A 10,503-nucleotide genomic window follows, 5' to 3' on the forward strand; every position below is an offset into this window, starting at 1 on the left:
TTGAGTTGTTTTGTTATTGAGTGCAGTTATGTAACAAAAAAAAAAATCTACATTTGTACGTTGCATTTTCACCATAAAGAGACTGCACTACAGTACTTGTATGAGGTGAACTGAAAAATACTGTTTCTTTTGTTTATCATTTTTACGGTGCAAATATTTGTAATCAAATATAATAATATAAAGTGAGCAGTGTACATTTTGTATTCTGTGTTGTAATTGAAATCAATATATTTGAAAATGTAGAAAAACATCCAAAAATATTTAATAAATGTCAATGGGTACTCTATTGTTTAACAGTGTGATTAAAACTGTGATTAATCGCGATTAATTTTTTGAGTTAATTGCATGAGTTAACTGCGATTAATCAACAGCCCTAATAAAAATGTTAAATAAGATTGGCCCCAAGACCGTTCCCTGAGGAACTCAACTAGGAACCTCCCTCCAGCGTGACAGTTCACCTTTCAGCACGACCCATTGTAGTCTCCCCTTTAACCAGTTCCTTATCCATCTTTCAATTGTCATATTAATCCCCACCTTCTTCAATTTAACTAATTTAACTAATTCCCAAGTGGACCTGTATCAAATTCCTTGTTGAAACCCAGGTAGATCAGATCTACTGCATTCCCTCTATCTAAAAAAATCAGTTATCTTCTCAAAGAAGGAGATCAGGTTGGTCTGGCAGATTAGTTTCCTTAATGTTTATACAGTGCTCTGAGCTGGCAAAAAACGTTAGGCGATTAGTATATAAATATTTTTTAAATGCTAAATTATCACATGGGGGAAAAAAAAAAAATCTTTGCTGTGCACTTTGAGCTCTTTTGAGAAAAAGAGCCACTAAGGGCATTTCTACACTGCATCTGGGAGCAACACGCCCAGCCCAGGTCTACAAACTAGTACTTGTGGGGCTCATACCATCACTCTAGAAATTGATGTGTAGATGCTGCAGCTTGGGCTTTGACTCCTGGGGCATGAGCTTGATAGCGCAAGCCGCAATGTCAAAGCAATGTCTACACAGCTATTTTTAGACTACTAGCACAAGTTTGTGGACCCTGGCTGGGAGGCTCGCTCCCAGGTGCGGTGTAGATGCACCAAAGCCACTCGCTGCCCTGTCTAGAGTTGGAAGTTGAACTGTTGCTACAAATGATTTTAGGCAAAGAACTCTCTTTCAACTGGAACTGAAAACAGTTTAAAGACTAGGATAAAATTCCAAGCCTCAATCAGCTTTCAAAAATAAATCTGGAAGTGTTTTTTTGTTGTCTAAACTCGCACTAAAGCAGTTTCCAATACCAGTTCAGGGGGACCCATCACAAAGTTATTTTCCGCAACAGCTCATTTTCCCATTATAAGTAGGGCTCAAGTGTCTACTACAGTGGTTTTCAAACTTTTTTTCTGGCAACCCAGTTGAAGAAAATTGTTAATGCCCACAATCCAACGGAGCTGGGGATGAGGGGCTCGGGGTGTGGTACGGGCTCAGGTCTGGGGCCGAGGGTTGGGGCATGGGGCGGGGCCGGGAATGAGTGGTTCAGGGTGTGGGAGGGGGCTATGGGCTGGGCCAGGGTGTTGGGGTGCAGGAGGGGTCAGGGCTCTGGGCTGGCAATGAGGAGTTTGGGGTGCAGAAGAGGGCTCTGGGTTTGGGGGGGCTCAGGGCTGGGGCAAGGGGTTGGAGTGTGGGAGGGGGTCAAGGCTCTGGGCTGAGGCCAGGGATGAGAGGTTTAGGGTGCAGGAAGGGGCTCGGGCTTACTTTGGGCAGCTCCCGATCAGCAGCGTGAGAGTATTAAGGCAGGCTTCCTGCCTGTCCTGGCACCATGGACCACGCTGTGCCCCAGAAGTGGCCAGCAGCAGGTCCAGCTCTTAGGCAGAGGCATGCAAGCGGCTTCACACAGCTCTCGCCCACAAGCACCGATCCCTCCCAGCTCCCATTGCCCCCCCTGCATAGAAGCCAGATCTGCTGCTAGCCACTTCCAGGGTGCAGCGCAGTGTCAGAACATGTGGGAACTAGCCTGCCTTAGCCAGGCAGCACCACCAACGGGACTTTTAACAGCCCAGTCAGCAGTGCTGACCAGAGCCGCCGAGACCCAGTGTCTTCCATTCCGCGAATCAGTACTGGGTTGCGACCCGCAATCTGAAAACCACTGGTCTACTCCACCCTATTATTTTAGAACAAGAATACTTGTAAATTTAAGCTTATAGGAACTGCAATATTGGATCAGGCTCAAAGTCCATCTGGTATAATATCCTGTCTCTGACAGCGATCTGTACCAGATGCTACAGAAGGTGTAAGAACTGCACAGTAGGTAGGTGGGGAATAACCTGTCCCCTACATAAAGATCAGGATGAGACCTAATAGTCAGGCACTGGGATAAACCCTGAAGCATGCAGTTTAATATGCCTTCCAAAATCATGGTAATAATTCGAACAATTCTGGATATTCCTGATATCTATAAATATCCAATCCCTTTTTTAATCTTGTTACACTCTTGGCGTCATCCAAAACCCACATCGAAATGTCCTGCCTTTTTCCCAAAGATGTTCAAAAGGCAATTTGTGCCAGTGTCTTGTGGTCGTCAAGGGAACACAGTTACTCCTAGCATTCAGGAGAACAGCCTACCAGATGAAACAGCAAAGTTTCTATTTATTATTCTTATTGTGGTAATGGCAAGAGAGCCCAATCAGGAGCAGGAATTCATTGCACAAGCCACTATACAAGTGCATAGCAAGACACGAACTCTGCTCCAGTTTGCTTACAAAGGTTAAAGAACAGTGCTTCTCATTAACGGAGATGGTTTGCTTTCAGGATACCTCATTATGTGTGTGTTATGAGTATGGAGGACTAGGATCCCATGGGTGGATGCTCACTTACATCTTCATCCAGGAGAAGACAGGCCTGTTTTTAATCACTCTCCCTTGAAAGCAAAAAAATGCACTCAGGCCCGGCTCTATGATCACTCACGGTGGGAGATTTCAAACGGGCACGGGGAAATACAGGAGCCTTCGGCGCTCATCAAAAACAGGAAAAGGGACTCAACTCCCCCCCGCCCCCCGGAGCAGCAGCTCTGGGGCTGCTGAGGCGAAAGGGAGGGGGAGGGGGAGGCAGAACAGCTGCCCCGCTGAAATGCACCAGGTTGTCCGACTCCTTGACAGGGAGAAGAGCCACGAGGAGAACGAATTAAAGAAGGGGGCTGCGCCCGTGCACGGGGGCAGAGTCGGGAAGGGGAACTGCCCAGGAATGGGGGTCCCCCTCCCCCATGCATCTCAGTGGGGCCCCTCCCACGGACCGCCCCTGCTGGAGCCCCAGCTCCTCCCCCGGAGCCTCTCCCTCCTTGCCGGCGCCCCACAGGCCGAGGCCGAGGCCGAGGCCGTGCCCGCCCCGCGCTGCCCACTCCTGAGGGACAGGGGAGCCGCCCCCACCTGAGTCCCGCGGCTCGCTCTCCGCCTCTCTTGGAGCTACTCTGCACACCGACCCCGACGCACACGGGAACCACCGCCTCCACGGCGCTGTGCGTCTGCCGTCACTTCCGCCTCGGTGGGGGGGAGCCCACGCTCACCCGCCTCCAGTCATAGAGGCCTGTTCTTTGCCTCAGTGCCAAGACGACGCTCTACCCACCCCTAGGAGCATAGACAACTGGACCTCCTGCGGCCCTGCGCCGTGCAAACTGAACCCGCCTAACTGGCTATGCACCTGCGCAGAGTGCCCTCCGGGGTTGCGCGTGTGTAAACCCTGTTGGCACGTGCCGCTGGTGCGCATGCTCCATGTGCCTCATGCCGAGGAGGAGTTCTGTGCTCAGGTAGAGTCCCCTTTCCAGGGCGGGGCAGTGGGGTCCCAGAGCGAAGCTCCAGGAGCTTCCAGACCCCGCCCCCGGGCAGCCTGGAACGCTCCTGCGCGGGCGCAGCGTGCCATGGGGCTCGGCAGGGCCGCCTCCTGCACCCTGTCCATGCTCCCACCTGCCCCCAGCCAGAGGGAGCCTGCCAGCCAGCTCCCTGCCCCCCCCACCCCTCGGCCACAGGCAGCACAGCCCTTCCCCCCGTGCTTAATTTGTGCTAGGGCTCAGCCCTGTACCTCTGGTTGGCAGTTCATAGCCCCCGCACTTCTGGGCTTGCTGCGTCAGTTATGAATGTAAAAAAAATGCCTTGAGCCTCAGCACCTAGTTGCTTGAGCCCTGGCACTACTTTCAATTCCTGGGGTTAAAACACTACCTGACCCTTTCCCAGCATGTGGGCACCATAGTCCCTTTTGCAGGACAGTGATGGGCCACTGCACATGCCATGCGCCAAATTCACAGCTCCAGCTCCTGCTGCAGGAACAGCGCACCCCAGCTTGGCCGTTACACCTCAGGCTCCACTCACAGCACTTAGGGTGACGGTGAAATCAGACTTGCGTTTATTTAACAAAGAATAGCGAGTCAAGAAGAAACAAGGAGAATGGAAACAGATGGTTAAATAGCAAATAAAATAACACACTTTCTAGAGTCTAAATTTAACTAAGATGACATTTTCATAATGACATTTAGTTTATCCAAAGCTTCCCTGATAGTGTTCAGCAACCAGGTTGGCTGCTTGTCCCCTAGGTGAAGGATGTCTCGGTTTACCTCTGTACCTCTGGATATAGTTCCAACATTCCATTGACTTTACTTGTAAACAGGAGAGAATTTTCCCTGGAGACTTTGCAATCTTTTGATTAGCATTTTGCTCAGTCTGTAAATAGGCATCCATTGTGAAGTATGCAATACTCAAATTTACAAATAGGCAGACAGGTGGACAAGCGTTTCCTGCCTGAAAGAAATTTTATTACCTTTTGATGACCAGGCCCAGCTTGCAGACCTTAAGAGCATAATCTTTAGCATATGTACCTAACTCCTTATATATTATCTGTACATACATTTTGCAATGATTATGATGATCAGTGTGACACAGACTTTCTGTAGAAACCTTACGGGACACCCTTTGATGAATTAGTATGTAGATACCAGACCCAGGGGATCCCTATAACCTTATGTTGGCACCAAGAGGTCCCTGAGTCACACAGCCCCACTCACAACACCTGCTATGGGGAGGTAGGCGCATATCAATGGGGCTTCCTCCTCTCCCTTCATCCCAACCCACAACACCCATTGCAGGGAGAGGAGGAGGCCCCATTGATGCAAATTCCCTTGAGGAAAGACAGGCCTGACACATGCAGATGGAGGACGAGGGCCTTCTAGGCCATCCACCGAGGGGAATAGCATCCGCTGAGGGTCAGTCAAAAGAACCCAAGCAAGCCTCTGCTTTTACTTAAATGTCATGGAGGGGGAGGGCAATGTCCCTGCAGAACAGTCAAGACCTTGCGTTTTATGGTCTTATCAAAAGAGCCACAACAGGATAAATTGCATGGAGGTCAATGCTTCTGTACCTTGGAAAGATGGAGGTCTGAGCAAGCCCTAGGGATTACATAGCACACTACTATTAGCAGTACTAGAGAGCCACCATGTTTTGAGCAGGGAGTTCAGATATACATAATTCAGATATTCCATAATTCATTCAAGAAATGACTGCCCTCTACCTCCTTATGCTCCTTAGAGCTCATGAATCTCAACATTCCTTTTTGGGTTACCGTCCTTGCTACATCTTGCAATTAAAGGGAATCATTCTCTAGTCACATCCTTGTCATTTGACATAGATCGCTTCGTAGTGCCATTCAAACTGGTGTGATCTAGGGAGCTTAGATGAAGCAAGAGGACATATTTATCTTCCTTGGTAATATGGCCTGTTACCAGTTAGGGGAATTTCAGTGCCTCATGCATTAGAAATACAATACATATTCACCACCTTTGGAATTCTCTTTGGCTGGACTGGGATGTCCTTAAGCACAAGATGTATGCTTACGTGGGGTCCTGAGCTTCTGAGTCAAGAACATCCGTGTTTATTATTGTATTTCAGTTTCTTGAACACGATGAAAGGTGGTCTACACATTTTCTTTACTTTCATACAGTCCAAATAGGTCCAAAGATTCATCTTTTATAACAGCTTACATCATTGCCTATGATTATAGATTCTGATTTCACAGCTGTATTTATTGCCCTGATGAGCACAAGACCTGCTATATTGGCCCAGCCCTGTATCATCATTGATGTTAATGTCAAAGATGCACTCAATGACTTTTCTCAGTTCATCTTTACAGGGGATTCTCTTCCACCCAATGTTTCCTTTATGAAAAATATGGCAATAAGAGCATATGGCTGGTACCTCCCACCTTATATAATAAGTAGGTGTAGCAGAATTCCGTGTAAGTTTGGTACAGGGCAGATCTGCCAGCTGTCACGCATGGGTTGGGTCTAATTATTTCAGCTCATCTGGCTGCGCTTTCTGAGTCACTGACAGAAGAGCGAAATCAGAAAGTACATTGCAATCATTTCTCATTCAACAATAAGAAACAGAAAGGGACTTCTTAGAATGCCAAAATGTGCCCAGCAGCCATGCTTGGGGCCACAGGACTCATTCCACACATAACAAAACTAAAGATAGGCCAAAATCAGAAGGATTTAACTTCCTTCCCCATCTCACATTTTGGGGGTTTGGGCTAAATGGGATCCAGATTTTAATCATGTCTGGATTTTGATTTGGAAAGCTAAAATCCAACTGATGAACTTGCAAAATCAACTCTAATTTTTGCCCACATCTGACCTGGACATATATATCTCTTCTTTATATCAGATTCTCACTTTCAAGATACCATGATGTTTCCCACTTTCCCTCCATCTCTATTGAACCTAGCTGTTCTCCACCAGAAGCCCAGGATGACTCAGGAAAATGGCCATATTTGGTTTGCTACTAACTCAGTGGTGGGAACAGACTGTGTTTCATCTGTGAACTTGCTGATCTGGCCAACTTAAACTGCAGTCTGTGCTTATGACAATATAAAAAACAAAATAATTACAGTAGCTAAAGGTGACAGTGGGAACAATAAAGGTCATTATGGAAGGAAAGCTTCTTCGAAGAGACAAGTCATTTCACGTGCCACCTTAAAGAGGTGACCATAGAGCCACCAACTGATCTGGTGAAGTGACCACATGATGCATATGATGTAGTACAGTGGCTCTCAACCTTTCCAGACTATTGTACCCCTTTCACGAGTCTGATTTCGGCCCAGGGCAGCAAGGCTCAGGCTTCAGCTTCAGAATGTATCTTAGCTTTGCTGAGCCTCTGCTTGCCACCCCCTAATGCTGGCCCTGTGTAACGGGTTGTCAGGGTTCCTTCCCCACTCTGAACTCTAGGGTACAGATGTGGGGACCTGCATGAAAGACCCCCTAAGCTTATTCTTACTACCTTAGGTTAAAAACTTCCCCAAGGTACAAACTTTGCCTTGTCCTTGAACAGTATGCTGCCACCACCAAGCGTTTTAAAGAAAGAACAGGGAAAGAGACCACTTGGAGATGTCTTCCCCCAAAAATATCCCCCCAAGCCCTATACATCCTCTTTCCTGGGGAGGCTTGAGAATAATATCCTAACCAATTGGTTACAAAATCATCAAAGACCCAAACCCCTGAATCTTGGAACAATGGAAAAATCAGTCAGATTCTTAAAAGAAGGATTTTATTTAAAAAAAAAAGAAAGGTAAAAATCATCTCTTTAAAATCAGGATGGAAAATACTTTACAGGGTATTCAGATTCAAAACACAGAGGATCCCCCTCTGGGCAAAACCTTAAAGTTACAGAAAACAGGAATAAACCTCCCTCTTAACACAGGGAAAATTCACATAAAACAAAAGATAAACTAATCCGCCTTGCCTGGCTTACCTATACTGGTTGCAATATTGGAGACTTGGATTGGGATTGGTTGGAAAAGATGAGTTTCTGTCTGGCCTCTCTCAGTCCCAAGAGAGAACAACCACGTAAACAAAGAGCACAAACAAAAGCCTCCCCCCCCCTCAAGATTTGAAAGTATCTTGTTCCCTTATTGATCCTTTGGGTCAGGTGCCAGCCAGGTTAGCTGAGCTTCTTAACCCTTTACAGGTAACAGGTTGTTGCCTCTGGCCAGGAGGGATTTTATAGCACTGTATACAGAAAGGTGGTTACCCTTCCCTTTATATTTATGACACGGGTTGTGCTCACCACTGTGGCACCTACTGCTGGTTGCTCCTGGAATTAACTTTGTCCATCAGCCGGGCACCCTCCTCTTGTGGTGTCTCACTTTCAGTCACTGCTTCTCCACAGTCTCTGCGGTCTGTGGGGACCTGCGTCACTCCTGGACCACGGTGTCCTCTTCAGGGCACAGCCCTTTAGCTGTGCCCCAACTCCGTTGTCTCCCCTTTGTGGGGGAAATCAGCAGTCCATCACCCAACCTCTCACCGCAGTGGCAAACTGCGGCCCTGTGACATTCTGTACCTCATGGGAACACCGTACACCCCCATGTTCATCCTTATAATATGATTGTGTGGTATCTAATGCAAAGTTTATCATGTCAGGCTCATGATGTACTGAGCATTGTTGTTATGGTAATGTTTTAGTAATTGTTGTTATAGTAATGTTATAGGTTATAATTTCATGTATATAGTTATGAGGCAGAAAATGTGTTCTCATGGCTTAAAGCAAGCTCAGACAAAAACTCTCCAAGAGCAGAGGGGCAGTTCACGCCTCATCAGGACATGTATGGGACAAACCCAGCCTAGCCTCACAGGAACAAAGGACGCTGGCCTAGGCAACAACAAAGGATCTGTTGGACTCTCAAGTAAGTCACCCCCCTTCCTTTAAACTATCCTCCCTCCTCCCCATAACCCTTTTACTAGACTGAACATATAAATCTATTACTAATTCCCTCTAAAAACTAGTTTTAAAGAGCAGCAATACACAATTTGAAGGCAAATAATGTCTTTGGTTTCCCCTCTCACTGTCTGTCCTTTGTTTTCACCCATTTTAACTTGTGACTTTGAAAAGGTTTTTGTTAGATGAATAGACCTGGTCTAGTAAGACCTCTGCCTTAATATTATTTTCATGTACAACAGTATCAAGTTGTTTGCTATGGGTTATTTACAAGTATCCAGACAATTGCCAAGTATTAAAGGAAATGCTCACAAATCTCAGCAGTTTTATGAATTTTCTTACAAGATAAGCATGTTGCATATTCTCCTCTTTAAAATATTTCAGGGAGAAGGATACCACGTGATTTAGCTGACCAGCCACACAGCGGGTGATATTCCTCAATGCAACGCTTAAGTTCACACAAGCCTTCAAAATAGGACTTAAGTAGTGCATGGGTATTTAGCTAGCTCTCTGCATAAGGGTGCATTTCACCCAGCACAAATAGATCGTGAAATTTCACAAACTCATTCTGCAAATTATTCATCCCAGCCATTTAGGAGAAGGCTGGTTATGTTTCTCCTCAAAACCTTTAGACAACTGAGATGAGTCAATGAGATTAGAAATAATGGCTGCAAAATGTGTTCTGTTTACATGTTGTACATCTGATTCTATATTCAATATATATTTCACAGCCATAGCCAGCTGGTTACATTTCAGAGATAATCTTAGGCCAAAGTCGCTTATTCTAAACTAGGGCACACAAAAAAACCTGGGTGCCTGTCATAAAAGGACTACACCTCAGGGATGTTAAGGGAAGTTCAGCAGAGAACACAAGATACTCAGTGTAAAACCTCTCACAAGATCAGTGGTAGCTGCATGATCAAAGCATGTTGCCCAATGCTGTTGTTTCTACAGGTAAGAATGAGGGAGCTGGCTAATTGAAGTGTCAGATGTCACGATAGGGCAGGGGTCGGCAACCTATGGCACGGCACGTGAGCCGATTTTTAATGGCACACTGCTGCCTGTCGGGTCCCAGCCGCCGGCCCCGCTCTGCCCGCTGCCGAACCCAGGCCTGGCCCCCGGCAGGCAGCAGCATGCCATTAAAAATCCTGCCCGCCCCGGCCTGCTCTTCTCCGCCCCCGCCCCCCAGCAGGATGAAGAAGCTTGGTCCTGCCAGCTGCTGCTGCAGGGCAGGAAAGCTCCCCTCTCCCCCGCCTCTTCCCCCAGCATGCTGGGTTCCTGCCCCTCCTCCTCTCCCTCTCTGCTGCTGATCAGCTGATGGCCCTTGCACCGGGATGGGGAGAAGAGGAGCTGCAGTGCTCTCGCTGCTCCGGGAGGAGGCGAAGATGAGGTGGGGACGGGGCCTTGGGGAAGGGGGGGTGGAATCAGGCCATATCCCCTCCAGCCCCGTCCTGTGAGCTGCTCTGAGCAGGGGGCTGGGAACACCCCCACGACCCCAGCCCACACAGCCAGCCCTCTGCCCTGATCTCTGCACCCCCCCACACACCCCAGCCCTCTGCCCTGACCCCTACACCCTCCTCACACACCCCCAGCCCTCTGCCCTGATCCCTGCACCTTACATCGCCCCCACACCCCAGGCCCCTGCCTTGAACCCTGCACCCTGCTCATACACACCCAGCCTCCTGCACTGACCCCTGCACCCCCCCACGACCCCAGCCCTGACTTCAGTACCCCCCACACATACCCAGCCCCCCCACACCCAATGTCCTG

The 10,503-nt window shown here is 47.9% G+C and overlaps 1 protein-coding gene across 2 annotated transcripts in view; it reads right to left on the minus strand.

Moving 5' to 3' along the window:
• EDC3 (enhancer of mRNA decapping 3) overlaps positions 1 to 3,641 on the minus strand; it is a 65,622-nt gene extending 61,981 nt beyond the window's left edge. The window contains exons 1-2 of one of the 2 annotated variants that reach the window (XM_048865971.2): positions 3,409 to 3,641; positions 2,800 to 2,903 (exon numbers count right to left, since the gene is read on the minus strand). The gene's annotated coding sequence lies outside the window, so the exon portion shown is untranslated. The remainder of the gene's footprint in view (positions 1 to 2,799; positions 2,904 to 3,408) is intronic. The other variant, XM_048865970.2, reaches the window with a different exon arrangement.
• Positions 3,642 to 10,503: the final 6,862 nt, after the last annotated feature.

Source organism: Caretta caretta, chromosome 10 (genome assembly GCF_965140235.1).
Source record: "Caretta caretta isolate rCarCar2 chromosome 10, rCarCar1.hap1, whole genome shotgun sequence".
Classification (NCBI taxonomy): domain Eukaryota; kingdom Metazoa; phylum Chordata; order Testudines; family Cheloniidae; genus Caretta; species Caretta caretta.